The following is a 16,991-nucleotide window of genomic DNA, read 5'->3' on the forward strand; positions in this document are numbered from 1 at the left end:
AAAATCAATACAAGCACTCCTGATGAGGATGTGCACCGCCGACACAAGACTCCAAGTGTGCACACGTACAAGCGATTTAATAACTGCAGTGACTGTATGCCGACCTAAATTAGGTCAACATAATTTCATAGGGAAGACATGGCCTTATTGTACAGAGGATTGTACTGAGGTACAGATTAGGGAACAGTAGTATCACCTCTCTGTGGCTAAACGTGAACGAACATCACACATTCATCTCCTAATCCCATACGTATGACAGAAGAAACATCCTGTTTTGTCTAGATTCCTATACGACACACAGAACCATGGTATGTGAGCAGCTATAATGGAACAGAGGGGGGCATAGGGCCCTACCAAATTCATCATCCATTTTGGTAAATTTCACGGCCATAGCATTTTAAAAATCTTGAATTACGGTTTAAGATATTTAAATCTTAAATTTCACAGTGTTGTCACAAAGCATGAATATGTATTTAAAAATATAAACTACGTCTGTCAAGCCATTAAAAAAATTAATCCCAATTAATCGCACTGTTAATCAATAATAGAACACAATTTATTTAAATATTTTGGATGTTTTCTACATTTTCAAATATATTAATTTCAATTACAACACAGAATACAAAGTGTTCACTTTATATTTATTTTTATTACAAAGATTTGCACTGTAAAAAACAAATAGTATAAATAGTGTATTTCAATTCACCTAATACTAGTAGTGTAATGCAATCTCTTTATAATGAAAGTAGAATTTATAAATGTAGAATTATGTACAAAAAAATAACTGCATTCAAAAATATAACCATGTAAAACTTTAGAACCTACAAGTCCACTCAGTCCTACTTCAGCCAATCGCTCAGACAGACAAGTTTGGTTACAATTTGCAGGAGATAATGCTGCCCATATCTTGTTTACAATGTCACCTGAAAGTGAGACCAGGCGTTCGCATGGCATTGTTGTAGCCGGCGTCGCAAGATCTTTACATGCCAGATGCACTAAAGATTCATATGTCCCTTCATGCTTCAACCACCATTCCAGAGGACGTGCATCCATGCTGATGATGCTCGTTAAAAAAAAAATGTGTTAATTAAATTTGTGACTGAACTCCTTGGGGGAGAATTGTATGTCTCCTGCTCTGTTTTACCCACATTCTGCCATATATTTCATGTTATAGCAGTCTCGGATGATGACCCAGCACATGTTCATTTTAAGAACAGTTTCTCAGAAGATTTGACAAAACGCAAAGAAGGTACCAATGTGTGATTTCTAAGGATAACTACAGCACTTGACCCAACGTGTAAGAATCTGAAGTCCCTTCCAAAATCTGAGAGGGACATGGTGTGGAGAATGCTTTCAGATGTCTTAAAAGCGCAACACTCCGATGCGGAAACTACAGAACCCAAACCACAAAAAAGAAAATCAAACTTCTGCAGGTGGCATCTGACTCAGATGATGAAAATGAACATGCGTCCGTCTGCTCTCCTTGGATCGTTATTGAGCAGAACCCGTCATCAGCATGGATGCATGTCCCCGGGAATGGTGGTTGAAGCATGAAGGGACATATGAATGTTTAGCATATCTGGCACGTAAATACCTTGCAACGCTGGCTGGCTACAAAAGTGCCATGTGAAGGCCTGTTCTCACTTTCAGGTGACATTGTAAATAAGAAGCAGTCAGAAGTATCTCTTGTAAATGTAAACAAACTTGTTTGTCTTAGCAATTGGCTGAACAAGAAGTAGAACTGAGTGGACTTGTAGGCTTTAAAGTTTTACATTGTTTTGTTTGAGTGCAGTTATGTAACAAAAAAAAATCTACATTTGTAAGTTACACTTTCACGATAAAGCGATTGCACTACAGTACTTGTATGAGGTGAATTGAAAAATAAAATAAATAGTATCATTTTTACAGTGCAAATATTTGTAATAAAAAATATAAAGTGAGCACTTACATTTTGTATTCTGTGTTGTAATGGAAATCAATATATTTGAAAAATATAGAAAAACATCCAAAAATATTTAATACATTTCAATTGGTATTCTGTTGTTTAACAATGCAATTAATCACAGTTAATTTTTTTAAGTTAATCGTGTGATTAATCGACAGCCCTAATATAAACATTTAAAGCCTTTAAGTCAATGTTTCTCAAACTAGGGGAGGTCACAAGGCTATTGCGGGAGAAGGGGGGGTCAGTCATGGTATTGCCATCCTTACTGCTGCGCTGCCTTCAGAGCTGGGCAGCTGGAGAGCTGCAGCTGCTGTCTGGGCGCCCAGCTCTGAAGGCAGCACTGCCACCCTCAGCAGTGCAGAAGTAAGGGTGGCATGGTATCATATTGCCACCCTTAATTCTGCGCTGCTGAAATACCACGACCCCCCCGCCTCCTTACAATAGCCAGATTTCATGTGGGAGACCAGATTTCACAGTCCGTGACGTGTTTTTCATGGCTGTGAATTTGGTAGGGCCCTAGGCATAGTAAAGAACAAATACTGTGGTAGTACTTGGATGACAGATTGCCCCAATTATACCAGCCTTGCTTTGGGGGTTTCCTTTAGCCTAAATAGAGAAAACTGGCTTTCCCTTTTAAAACCACCACCACCACCACTTACTTTTGGTTGGTTGGTTTGGGTCTTTGGGGGCAGAGGGGGTTTTCTCACTAAATAGAATCTCCCTTGAACAAAAATCCCCTGGATTTGTATTACTAGGAAAAGGCTCCCAAACTCAGAACTAGTTTTGCAGACCCAAAAACATATTTGAAGGGATTGTAAAATTCAATACTCCCCCACCCCCAACAGTCCTCTGCCTCCCAGGGGGCAGGGAGGATTAATTAGCTGGTGTTTGCACAGTGCTTTGAACAAGGAGAAGCTCTCCAGCTGATTCTCTCTCTGAAATCCTCCAGCCTTCAAGACGCCAAAGCCCCCATTAGCAAAAGATAATGTGCAGCTAAAGATGATCATTAAGCAAAACTGATGAATCAGAAGGATTTTGGATACCATCCTGATTGGTACTCAGCACCTTCAATTCTCCCTGAAGACAATGGGGGTAGAGGGTGTTCTGGCCCTCACAGGACTGGCTCCTATAGTGCTAAAGTACTTACACTTGGTATGCTCTTTTCCCGGTGTTGATTTGTGCCATTATATTCTCAATGGAGCTGGTAATAAAGCAGTTTTCAGCACTAATGGGAATTTACTACCAAAAGGAGAGTAGGCAAGAACTTTACATATAAGGAGATATTATACAGAGAGCTGCAAGGGCTCCAGTCCATAGTGCTGAAGTCTTTGGAAGTTTTGCTATAAAGCAAGGAGCCCTGGACCAACACTCTGGGACAAGGGTAGTCAATAGGCAGACCGTGGGCCAAATCTGCTTTTGACCGCCAGATGCTTTTGAATGGACCACAAAATCTTTTTATTTACTTATTACTGCTATTACAGTATGAGATATGTTTCTCTGGAGTCTGGACCTTGACTACACCTTGACCAAGAAATTTGGACTTTGACAAAAAATAACTGACTACCCTGGCTCTGGGGAACGTGAGCAAGGAAATCAGTGGATGCAAAGAGCAGCTTGGTATATGGACGATTTTCATTCAGCAGCCAGAAAATTTTCTGGGTTCTATTTAGTGCTGTGACATTTGAGGCCTTTGTTTCATAAAGGTTCTTTTCTCCCCTTCCCCATGCCTCCCCTGCAGAGGTTAAAAGCTTCTAAGCCGGCAGTAACATTCTACCACCCAGCAGCTGCTGGAAATGGAATGCCTCCCTGTCTTTACCAAATGACCTTTTCCCACTCTGCACCTGAGCTACCCATCAGCATTATCAATGCCTGCGAGAGCTTTTGCTATGAAAATGTCGTACAGCTTGGAGCCATCAGCAAGGCTGGATATGCCGAGGGCAGCTTTCCAAAAAGAGCAACATATCCTCTCTGTCATGGACAATGTGTGATGTTACTGTGTACTATATAAAAGCAGCTGTGCTCCACCCCAGAGGTGACTGCATTTCAGTTATGGATAAGATAGCTACAAGTACTCCTGTTCTTATTGCTCTATTCTTTCCTCTGCTTCCTGGCACCAAAGGGAACAAATCATGGCCAAAAGCAACAAAGACACCCTGATAGCAGTGGCAAGAGGGAATGACGACTCGATAGCATTCTGCCCCTTTCCAAAGCAGCTGTGCATCTGCAGTAATAATTCTGCAGTCCCTTCCTGTAAGGAGGATTCTGGGGACAGCAGAGGGCAAAGCAATCCCTCGCAGCATGAATCCATGTGAATCTTGATAGGGACCATGAATTCTGCAGGCTAAAACCCCTGTTCATTCATTAGAGAGAAACAACCTGCCACCTCTAGGAACAACCAAGGCTGTTGCCCCATGGTGCTGTGGGTTACCCCATTGGAGAGGGTGACCAAACCCAATTTGTTCATGGAGTCTTTGGCACACTGTGGTATGTGAAGGATGCTCCTCCTCCAAGTCCCTTCTGTGCCTGATAGCATAGCCAATCATAAGCATTCCAAAATAATGAGACAAGCCAATCTGATGATTTTTTGGATCTTAAAAATCATGGGATTTTTATTAAAAAAAACAACAAAAAATTTGGGGGGAAGGTTGGCTTTTAAGCCTTTAGGTCATACTCATGCCATGCTTTCCTGCTTTTCTTCACCATGAAGTGAGGTAGAAATTTACCCTTTTTTAAATGAAAACAGAGATTCTCACACAATCACCTGACCCCAGGAGTTGGGGTTTGAAGATAAACAGGAGATATTGCAAGACTCAAGATTAAATCGTGAGAGTTGGCAATACTGCATTGCTTTAACCCAATAAGAGCCAAATTCTCTGCTGGTATAACTCCAGAGTTACAATATCCATGCATTTGAATGGGGGTGAATCACCATTTCACTGCAAGACCAATGGCTTTTGAATTTCTTCCCATATTGGGGATTCTCTTAAGGGCTGGATCCATAGAATTGCTCCAGTACTCCAGAATAATGAGTCAGGCCCCAACAAATCATGGGATTAGTTTAAAAACCATGCGATTTTAAAAATAATTCATTTTGCGTTCTTTTTATTTTCCATCTGGCTTTTGCACCTCCAGGGGTCACATTTTCACAATGAGAGCTAGAAAGTAAAAAAAAAAAAAATTTTAAATGAATGCTGAGATTTTGATGTATTCACGTGACTCCAGGAGCTGGGGCTTTAAGCACAAACACCGGGATCAACTCCCATAAAAGTCAATGAGAAGTCTTCTGTTGATTTCTATAAGAATTGGATCAGGGTCTAAAAGAAGTTAACTTTGTTGGATTTATCCTGATCTATTAGGCAAAGACTGTAACCCTCTTCTGAATTATGCATGAAGAGCTGAGCTTTATCTGTATTAGGCATCTTTGCAACATTGGAGTTAATGCTGCAGCAGTGGGATTTTACCCCACTTTACACCAGTTCTGCCCATTAACACTAGTGCAGTCACATTGGTGCAAAACTCCATATCGCAAACAAGCCCTTAGGCCAGGTCTACACTACAGACCTTTATCAGTATGACTACTTCGCTCAGGGGTGTAGACAATGCTGTCGACTGGAGAGCTTTTCCCACTCAGGGAGGTGGTTAACTCACACGTAGTGGCATCTTCACTACAGCTACAGCAGGCGCCGCTGCTACAGTGCTGTACGGGAGGACAAGCCCTTTATAGAGCATATCTTCCAGGGTTTTTTATTTGGCTGTAGTTAGAAAAAATCAACAGAAAGGAGAGTAGAAATCACAAGTCCATTATTCCTTTGTTTGCTCTCATTCAGCCCTTGCACCACCATATTTGCTATAGATTATTCTGCAATCTGAGTTGTTGATAGCGTGGTGAAGAACAATGGGCTCCCCCCACAGCACTCAAAGGAGAGATAAGAACACCAGATAGTTGCCACTATTCCCAAAAAAGATTTACACAGTTACTGACTTGATTAATGATGCAAAGAAGAGCTGTATATCCCAGATGTAATTAACCTTATATCCAGGGCCCATTCTTGCAAGATATTACTTTCCAACTCCCTTGGGCAGGAGGTGCTCAGCACTTCCTAGGGTCAGCAGTGATCTCTGAGGCTGTCAGGAGGTTATATTGTATAGGATTTTGTTTTCTATAGTATCTCCCAGACAAATCGTAGCCCAGAATGTTTTAAAAAGTTAAACAGCAGCAGGCATGAAAAATATAAAGAAAAAGAAAGATGTTCACGGCTGAGATATGAAATGAGATGGAAGGTCAATGCAAAGTAAGATACAGAGAGGCTTTTCCAGATACCACAAGCTGCAGAAGAGAAGGCTTTCACATCAAGAGGCGGGACTGGGAAAAGGGACAGAGAGAAGGCCCGTGCAAGATGGGACACAGAAATGGAAAGAGGAGAAGAGCTAAGTTCCCTCTAAGCTGCTATCAAGGGCCACGCAGGCGGGGCGAGGTGCCTCTCCCCTGGCCCCATCCCCAGAGTTGCTGCCGCGGGGGAGAGGCACTCTCCCCCAGCCCTGGGCTGCTGCGGGGAGAGAGGATTCCCCACAGCCCTCTCTCAGCCAGGGGGTAGCCTGCACCTCAAATCCCTTATCCCTGGCCCCACCCCAGAGCCTGCACCCCCAGCCAGAGCCATCACCCACACACCCCAACTCTCTGCCCCAGCCCTGAGCCCCCGCCCACACTCAGAACCCCTTGGCCACATCCCCGCCACTCATCACTATTGGTGCACATAACAAAATTCATTCTGCACATGGATGTAAAAAATTAGAGGGACCATTGAAGTAGAGTGAGAAAAGGTCCCTCCCAGAGACCTAGGCAAGGCTAATAAGTGAGAGACTGATTTAATCTCACCCCAAAATTCTAAGGATGAAATTGTGCCTCAGTTGACCTATGCAACTCTTTATTCCAGTGAGGTTGCTGGAGAGTCGGAAAGGGCAGAATGAGGCCCTGTGGGTGTGGCCAATTTCCACACCACTGGGTTGTCTTGCACCAGTTTGCTACAGCACAACTGCAGTAATACTTTACCCTTAGATAGCACCTTTACTCTCAGGGGCTCTAAATAGGTGAAGAATCTTACGTAGGGGCATACAGTAAATCAATGGCAGAGCAGGGAATAACACCCAGGCATCCTGACTTGCAGGTTACTATTTAAAATGTCAATATATTAATAGACGAGAGTCTGCAGGCAAGAATCTCATCTCAGCTACCCCAATATAAATCTGGAGCAAGTCCACTGCTGCCTGGTCTAATGCGAGGACATAGCCTGCAATGGCTGCCCAGTTATCTGGGACTTTCGTAGCTTACAATATACAGACCCTCCCCGAGTTACGTAAACCCGACGTACGCAAATTGAGCTTACAGAAAAAGTTCCATATGCTAGAAATTGGAGTTGGGGTTTTTGTTTTTTTGGTTTTTTTTGCATAATGGTCGGAGATACATTTCCGACTTACACAAAATTAGAGTTACGCAAGGCGTTCTGGAACGGAACGCTTGCGTAAGTTGGGGAGCATCTGTAAAACCCATTAACAGTTTCTGAAACAAAACTCCAAGTTACAGCCCTGCTGCTACCACCACACCATGGTATGGAAAAGATGCCTCTGGTCTGCTGTATTATCTCCGGGACAATGGGATGCTTTGAAACAATGGACTCATTCATCACCAAAGGAATTAGTGCAAGTCACACCACCTCTTTGTGCCTTAATAATAAGAATATTAATGCTGATCTACCAGGATGCTGAGAGGCTTAAATAATGGTTATCAAGTGCTCTGAGACCCTTGGATGAAAGAAACGGATAAGTGCCAAGTCATGGCAATGCTTAACCCTCCTGGGTGGGCTCATTTGGTAGGACTGGATAATTTGCACCGCTCATTGCTGCTAGCAGGGAACATCAGCTGTATTTCTGTATGGCAGAAGTGACTGTATCCATGGAGTCCATAAAGGATGTTGAGATCCTGTGGTGTAAAAGATGCTATAGGGGATGCCGGGGACTGTCGCCCATTCAGTCATAATTAATAGAACTGATTATTTCCACGTTTCACACTCTCCGTTTTCCTATCTGAGCCTGTAGCGGGGCGACGACTCACCGGCGTGGCGCCTCCTGCTGGTCGTCTAGGGAATTAGCTTTTCTAGCCTTGGAGTGCCCTCTGCAGGCCAGTGTCTCACCTTGCCGCTGGCCCCCGTGTCCCTCCCGGACTCCAGTGCCCCTTCTGCTGGAGTTCTGCCCCCTTCAGTACCCTGCAGTCTCACTGGGTCTCCCTGTGACGTTGTGCAGTCTCTATGGTTTTATAAAAACATGATAATAAGTGAATATAATGTAACTGGGATAGTTTTATAAAGATTTGATAATAAGTGAATATAATGCAACTGGGATATGCTTTGTGCAAAAGGTCTCTTGTAAGGTATCATTACAAAGCTCATAATCTACTGAGTGTGATCATCCTATTTGTAGAAATGTACCACTCTTGTATCTAAAACTATAAATATAAAACATAACTCTGAGGGCCTATTGTAATTATGTAAAGTGTGGGCCATTAATGATGGTTTGGAATCTTGATGACTCTTATTAACCAAGACCATTGTCTGCAGATGGCTGTGTTTACCTGTGAGTCTTCCTGTATGTGTGTGTCCTGGCAAGTGGGCAATGAAGTCTTGCAGTGACATGTGATCATGTCATCTGAACTGGAATCCATCTTTAACCTGGTGCTTTTCCAGTGGGGAGGGGGTGGAAACCCAGAGGGACAAAGGGTTCCCGCCTTATGCAAAAGATATATAAAGGGGTGGAAGAGAACAAAGGGGGAGAGGAGCCATCACGAAGAATCCCCTAGCTATCACCTGAGCTGGAACAAGAGCTGTACCAGGGGAAAGAATTGTGCCCAGGCCTGGAAGGTGTCCAGTCTGAGAAAAACTTACTGAAGCATCTCTGAGGGCGAGATTATCTGTATTTAGCTTGATTAGACATAGATTTGCGCATTTTATTTTATTTTGCTTGGTGACTTACTTTGTTCTGTCTGTTACTACTTGGAACCACTTAAATCCTATTTTCTGTATTTAATAAAATCACTTTTTATTTAGAGTAGCAGCCGTGTTAGTCTGTATCCGCAAAAAGAAGAACAGGAGTACTTGTGGCACCTTAGAGACTAACAAATTTATTAGAGCATAAGCTTTCGTGGACTACAGCCCACTTCTTCTATATGCATCCGAAGAAGTGGGCTGTAGTCCACGAAAACTTATGCTCTAATAAATTTGTTAGTCTCTAAGGTGCCACAAGTACTCCTGTTCTACTTTTTATTTAGTAATTTACTCAGAGTATGTATTAATACCTGGGGGAGCAAACAACTGTGCATCTCTATCAGTGTTATAGAGGGCGAACAATTTATGAGTTTGCCCTGCATAAGCTTTATGCAGGGTAAAACGGATTTATTTGGGTTTAGACCCCATTGGGAGTTGGGCATCTGAGTGCTAAAGACAAGCACACTTCTGTGAGCTGTTTTCAGGTAAACTTGCAGCTTTGGGGCGAGTGATTCAGACCCTGGGTTTGTGTTGGAGCAGACGGGAGTGTCTGGCTCAGCAAGACAGGGTGCTGGAGTCCTGAGCTGGCAGGGAAAACAGGAGCAGGGGTAGTCTTTGCACATCGGGTGGCAGTTCCCAAGGGGGTTTCTGTGATCCAACCCGTCACGCTCCCCTGCCCAGGGAACCCACAACCCCCTATCCCCACCTCGCCTCAGTCTGGGGCTACTGCCAATCACCATCTAGCCCCCGCTCACTGGGGCAGACTGCAGTGTAATTGCCACTCATCATTGGCAAGGAGGGTTTGGACCTGCTGCTGCCTCTGCCTACCCTTGGGCTGCCCCGTTGCAACCCCAGTACCTTTTCTGGGCCTTTAACAAGGCCTGCAACCTGGGGGGTTTCCAGGCTGGAGCTCCCCGCTTCTCTGGCCTTTCCCCAGCCCTGCTCCACTTTAGGTACCCTGTTCAGCTCCCAGCAGCCAGGCCCATCCCTCTCAACATCTAGAGAGAGACTATCTTTTGGCTTCTGGCCTGAGCCCTCTTATAAGGGCCAGCTGGGCCCTTATTAAATCAGCCACAGCTGTGGTCAGCTACCCACTCAGCTTCCACAGCTGTTCTTAATCCCTCTTACCCTGCTGCAGCCCTCTCCAGGGCTGCTTTCACCCTTCCGGGGCTGGAGCGGGGCGATCACCCCTCTACAGAGCCCCAGTGCATGAATTCTTGACTCTTCTGCATTAATTTGCCCCAGCACCACTGCTCTAGATAAACAAACAGAGTATAAAGATCTATTTCTTTGGAGAAATAAAAGAGATAGCTGAGGACAAGAGAAAGGTTGTGATTACTAAGGGATGGCTGATAAATGCATAGTAACCCTTTGTGTTTCAGGACAGCGGTAAGGACAAATGTATGTTGCGTTAGCCTGCTGCACAGTTGTACATAGGTAACACCTTGCTCGCTTATGCCTCAATTGTGGTATTTGTGTCCTGCAGTAGGACAATGAAATGTCAAGATGGCACAATGCCCAGAATATGCGAGCTCCACTCCCTGTCTGGAGTCTTAGCCTGACCTTTGGGACCTTTCAAAACAGAAGATCCTCTTCCTTATATACACATACAAAATGTATCATACGGTCCAGCACAGAGGTGCTGGACCATCATATACAGAGTTCACAGTTTGGTTCAATGGTTCTCTCCGCACCCCCACTATACAAACTGTTCCAGCACAGCACCCCAGGTCCAGCATGCATATATATATGGGCCTAATTTTCAGAGGTGCTGATCCTTGACTGAAAATCAGGCCCCATCCCGTGCATAGACACAGCCACAAGCACTGACTCACATGGACAGACGGCTGACATTAGCATCACACAAACAGAATGAAATTAGGAAGCAGCAGCAAAGGAAACTGATGCTTCCGTTGGCTTTTTCCTGCTTTCTATGAAGATGCAGATTCCTATATAACTGGAGTTATATATGGGAGGAACAGAGCACAGAGCTGCCTATGCCATGTGCTCCAACATATCCTGGTTCATCCACATGCAAATATAACAGACATGCCAAAGAAACCACCACCACCAACAAACCACATGGATTAAATTAGTTCAATAGCCCTAGAGCAGGAGTGAAACCATTTGCTGCCCTCTCATAACTCTGAACAGCATGCTCAAGAAAAACTGACCAGAATACAAATACGTGCACAAAACTATGGCAGACAATACCTCAAAGGCAAAATTATTCACTGAGTTACACCTGTGTAAACCTCCTGGGACTAATTTTGATCTTACAGTGATTTTACACCACTGTAACGATCAACTTAAATCCACACATCCACCAGAGTAACAAGGATCAGAATCCGGCCCATTGATTTCAACAGGGTTACAAGGCTGTAACTCGGAGCAGAATTTGATCCCAAATTGTTTGATTTCTGATTCCGATTCCTTTTGAAGACACATTGGTAAAACATATTAGATTGGGCTTTTAATACCTACCTGCATTCATGCCCGGAGATTGCACAGAGAGCCCCATACACAGCGCGTTCATATAAACGCATGGTCTCTGACACCACACACTGGGAGTCATTCACAAAGAGAGCTGTTTGCACACAGCCCACAGTCACACACAGCGCCACACTCACTCATTCACACAGCATAATGGGGGATTCCCTTTATCTCCACACCATTGATTACACTCCTCTTTCACCCTCTTGGATGCCAAGACAACAATACAAAGCAGGCTCCCAGGCTGCTGTTAGCAAATGAGAAAACCTATGAGGCCTGATAGATGGGTTTGGACCAGTTCTAACAGTCTGACCGAGTGAACTCTTTCAGTGAAAGGAAGATACAGTAGAGAGGAAGGAAATTATGGGACAGGCTGAGGCAGGAAGCTCCTCTTGGCACATTCCCCTCTTCTGAGTTTGCAGTTGGACTCTGCAATGGTTTTGGAGTTCTGCAATTCCCTATCACTGCCTTTGCTAAGATTTAATCCATGCATTAATGACACAGTGTGGCGTAATGCAGCCCAAATGTTCATCGTGTTTGACCAGCTCTTTAACATGCAGCCTGTGCCCTTTAGTTTGCATTTGACATTAATTCAAGCAGACTTTTAGCCTCACTCTCTCTCCATCAGTAGTGCATTTCCTCTTTGAGAGCCCATCCTCTTCTCTTCTCTCACACACACAGCCCTTTTTGAGAGGCAGCACGTAGCTGGAGCTCTGAACTGGCAGTCCTTCTGGGTTCTATATCCAGCTTTGCCACTGACCCAATGGGTGATCTTAGACAAGTTGCCTCTCTTTTCTGTGCCTCAGTTTCACCATCTATAACTCAGAATAAGAATACTGTCTTTCGTAAAGTGCTTTGAGGTGCTGGGATGAAAAGCACTTAATAAGCACCGGGTATTATACGGTTTATCCTGTCTTTGTAGCTAGGATGCTTGAGACTCTTCCAGTTGTTTTCTACTGTGCAACCTCCATTACTGTAACATTCTGCTTTATAGGGGATACAGACTAGACAGAACCCAATCACAGCATTTATCGTTGAACAGTCTCCTTCCTTCTACCTATCCAGCTTCTTTTCCTGCACTGATTTATCCCACTGAGATTTCACCCAGCTTTTCCACAGTAAGTTGAGTCAGAACTCTGTAGGCTGAATGGGGCCTTGTCTGTGTTCTTCTCTGGATCCTTTGTGCATTATGGTGCATCAGTTTTCTTCACGTAGCTCTTTCTGTTTTCTCCATAAAGGTGTAACTCCTTAATTTTATACAGAAACTCAGGAATGGCCATTTCGGGTCAGATAGGTGGTCCATCTAGTCCAGTGGTGGGCAACCTGCAGTCCATGGGCCGCATAAGGCCCATCAGGGTAATCTGATTGCAGGCCATGAGACATTTTGCTGACATTGACCGTCCGCAGGCATGGCCCCCTGCAGCTCCCAGTGGCTGTGGTTCACTGTTCCCAGCCAATGGGAGCTGCAGGAAGTTGCGGGCCGCACGCACGCACTGCACAAAGCCACCTGGCCACGCCTCTGCCTAGGGGCTGGACATGCCAGCCGCTTCTGGGAGCGGCGCAGAGCCAGGCAGTCTCTTAACCCCGCTGCGCAACCGACCGGGAGCCGCCTGAGGTAAGTGGCACCTGGCTAGAGCCTGTACCCCAGGTCAGAACCCCCTCCCGCATCCTAACTCCCTCCCAGACCCCGCTCCCCCAGCCGCATGCCAACTTCCTGCCCCAGATCAAAACCTCCTTCCGCACCCAAACTCCCTCCCAGACCCTGCACCCCCACCCCAACCCCCTGCCCCAGGTCGGAACTCCCTCCCACACCCTAACTACCTCCCTGACCCTGCACCCCCACCCACACTGCAAACCCCTTGGCCCCAGCCCGGAGCCTCCTCCTGCACCCCAAGCCCCGCACCCCAGCCCCACCCCAGAGCCCACACCCCCAGCTGGAGCCCTCAGCCCGCTCCCACACCCCAACCCCTGCCCCAGCCTGGAGCCCCCTCCTGCACCCAAACTCCCTCCCAGAGCCTGCACCTCTCACCCCCTCCTGTACCCCAATCCTCTGCCCCAGCCCTGAGCCCCTCCAGCACCCAAACTCCCTCCCTAAACTTGTACCCCACATCCCCTCCTGCACCCCAACCCACTGCCCCAGGCTCAGCCCAGAGCCCCCTCCTACACGCTGAACCCCTCGGCCCCACCTTCCAGCCCAGAGTCCTCACCCCTTCCTGCACCCCAACCCCCTGTCCCAGCCTGGTGAAAGTGAGTGAGGGTGGGGGAGAGCGAGCGATGGAGGGAGGGAGGATGGAGTGATCGGGGCAGGTCCTTGGAGAAGAGGTGGGGGAGGGTTGGCGCCTCGGGGGCAGGAACAGGGCAAGGGTGTTTGGAGTTGTGTGATTAGACAGTTGGCAACCCTATTAATAGGAAATGTGCTATATTATTTATATGCACAATTTTCCTCTGAGGGAGTCACACAGGGCCAAATCTGTAATGAAGTCAATGGAATAACACCATAATAATTAATCTGGCTCACAGCCCTAATGATGGGGTAGGCAGTCGGAAGAGCTAGTCTGGGCTGGAGTTCAACTGATCAATTAATTTAAAATATCAAGAGATGAAAATAGAACCTGATAGTTGCCAGGTTATGGATAGCAGCTCCCCAGGTTCTGTGAATCTCACTCCGCAGCGACCTGATTCTGATTGAACCCCAGTGTAACTTCATCAACTTTGTTGCAGTTATTTCTGAACGACCGGAGCACTAGTGAGATTAGATTCAGACCCCCTTGGAGAGGCCTGCACATGCGAAGGGCCCATTCCTGCAGTTACACTACACAAAACCAAAATAATTATTTCACACTGAATATAAATAATTACTTAAAGGAGGGACAAATTAATTGCTAATTGCACTGATCCTTTACTACTCAAGTAAAAACAATCATTACTTGAAATCTGAACTACACCAATAATTTGTATTGAGTGAATCAGGATGAGTCAAAAGGATTCATTCTTCTCTCACTCCCAGTGGTACAAATCAGGAGCAGTTTCACTGAAATTGATGGAGTCACACTGGTATAGGTGGAAGGAGAATTAGGCCCAAGATAACAGTTACCTGAAACTAGCAATTGGCCAGAATCTGAACCCCAATTTTAGTTGTGATGCTTTGGTTACCAATACCCCAATCAAAAAACATTGCTCTGTGGCGTGGAGTTAGATCCCAAACTGGAAGGGGCCTATTTGCAGACCTAGTTCCATTGCAACCAAAATTCTGCGAGAGTACCTGTGCCCATGAGAACAGCTGATCTCAGATTTCTGCCACGGGAGGCCAAAATCTTACCAGAACACCTCACAAAATTTCAAAGCATCTAGTCCAGCAGTTCTCATCCTTTTCCACATTGGAACCCCTGGTCCTTAGAACTTCTGTCCATCTAGCTGGGATTCCCTCCACTGGTTAGCAGTATGGGAAGGGCAGGCTGAGAACCCTGATCTAAATTGAGCCTGATCCCCAAACCCTGCCTGACCCTAACCTGGAATCTTGGCCCAAAACTTGACTTTGGCCTCATATGGTGGTGCAGCACCCAGCCACCCTAGTGTGTATCCAATCCACCTTTTGGCCCTGCTGCTGGAACGTTCATTTTAAATGATTGCACCAACCTTGCTCTTGTCTTATAACTTCTTTAGTGTACAAGTGGGTGCCTAACCCCACTGGAGAGTCAGGGCAAATGTTGAAGAGGAGATTTCCCAAGCGACTTATTTACCCCAGGGCTGCGAGTTGGGATGGTTTCTTTTTTGTTCCTGTGGCTCAGAGATCTGTGCCCTTTATTCTCTCAACAGGATGTGGTGATGCCTCTTGTGTCCAAGCTGCTGCACTACTACAGTGTATGTACAGTGTGTAAATGACACCAGGAGAGACATCCACTTAAATTATGCCTGTCCATATCCTCCCCCCTTTCCTTTTTCCTCCTTTAGTGTTGTCACTGTGTAGTATTTTAATCGGAGGAAACAGATATACCAAGGAAGTGAAATGGGGGGGAGGGAAATCACATCACAGCCCTGTCTGCCTGTGTAAACACTTGACAATTTCCTGTTATTGTAGCTTAAAATGTACCATGACGTCATTTCAGGGCCTCCCAGAATTACCCAGAAGGAGGAAAAGGCAGCATTCCTGGCCCACCCCTTCAGTGAATCCAGTGGATTTCAGACCCTATAAGGCAGTGGAGCTCTGCAAGCCTGGACTGTAGTGAAGATGCAGGATTTCTTAGTCTCGGCAATGCTGAGATTTCACAAACAGGAAAAACTGCTTTTACTTTTCCTAAAGGGGAACCAGTTAGCCACATAAAATATTGATGCCTGGAACACAGGCTGCTGCAGCAGCAAAGCTGAAATATGAGAAGGGCTGTTTGATGGAGGATGAACTGAAGGGATGGGACTGAAATATACCAGCCCATCCCTCGCCCCATAAAATTTTGGCAATGCCTTGCTCCCAAGTGCTCAGCTTCTCAAGGAGATGTTGGACAAGAATGTCTTATTCACAATCCTTCCCAAATCAAGGCAGCTGAATCAATAGCAGGAGATCCAGTAAAAGGGCAAATATGGAATGGATTTGATCACTTTGAGAAGTGATGCTAGCACTGAATATAGCAGCGATTGCAAATTAAAATATCCTTTTTTTGTCCACTGAATCAAAAGAAGACTTTTATCAAGAAATGAAAACTAAGGACCAAACTCTTCACAGCCCAGATGTGAAGCCAACCAAGAATTGGACCCACTGGGCTGGATTCTTGTCTCGTTTTTACTAGTGTTAATCCTGAATAACTTCACTGAATTTGCACCACTCTAACAGAGATTAGAATCTACCCCGAGTCTGGTTACCACAGACTTTCTGGGAGGAATAATTGCTTCACTGCAATCAGGCTACATCCTAGTCAGCACTCCCCAGGCCCACCATTTCAGACAGGCCAGGGTAGAACCTCTACATAGTTTGTTTCTACTAAAAAGGAAACTGAACTTTGTTTTGGGATGGAGACATATTACTGTATTAATAACATTTTGCACTTCTATAACATCCTCCATCACAGGACAGCAAAGCACTTTGCAAACTTTAGTGTAGTGTAACTTCACTTTGCCACTATGCAGACGGTGAATATCACTATCCCCATTTTATACGTGGGGAAACTGAGGCAAAGAGATGAATTGACTTGCCTAGGGTCACAAAGCAAGTCTATAACACAGCTGGGAATAGAACATGAATCTCTTGGCTTCTGGTTCAGGGTTTTAATCACAAGATCATCCCTTCAGATGTTATTTAGCGTTTTATAAGATGCCATCATATAAAGACAGGTTTCAAAGTAGCAGCCGTGTTAGTCTGTATCCGCAAAAAGAACAGGAGTACTTGTGGCACCTTAGAGACTAACAAATTTATTAGAGCATAAGCTTTCGTGGACTACAGCCCGCTCTAATAAATTTGTTAGTCTCTAAGGTGCCACAAGTACTCCTGTTCTTTTTGCATCATATAAAGACTTATTTTTTAAAGACAA

The sequence above is a fragment of the Chrysemys picta genome, chromosome 9 (genome assembly GCF_011386835.1).
Source record: "Chrysemys picta bellii isolate R12L10 chromosome 9, ASM1138683v2, whole genome shotgun sequence".
In the NCBI taxonomy this organism is placed as follows: Eukaryota; Metazoa; Chordata; order Testudines; family Emydidae; genus Chrysemys; species Chrysemys picta.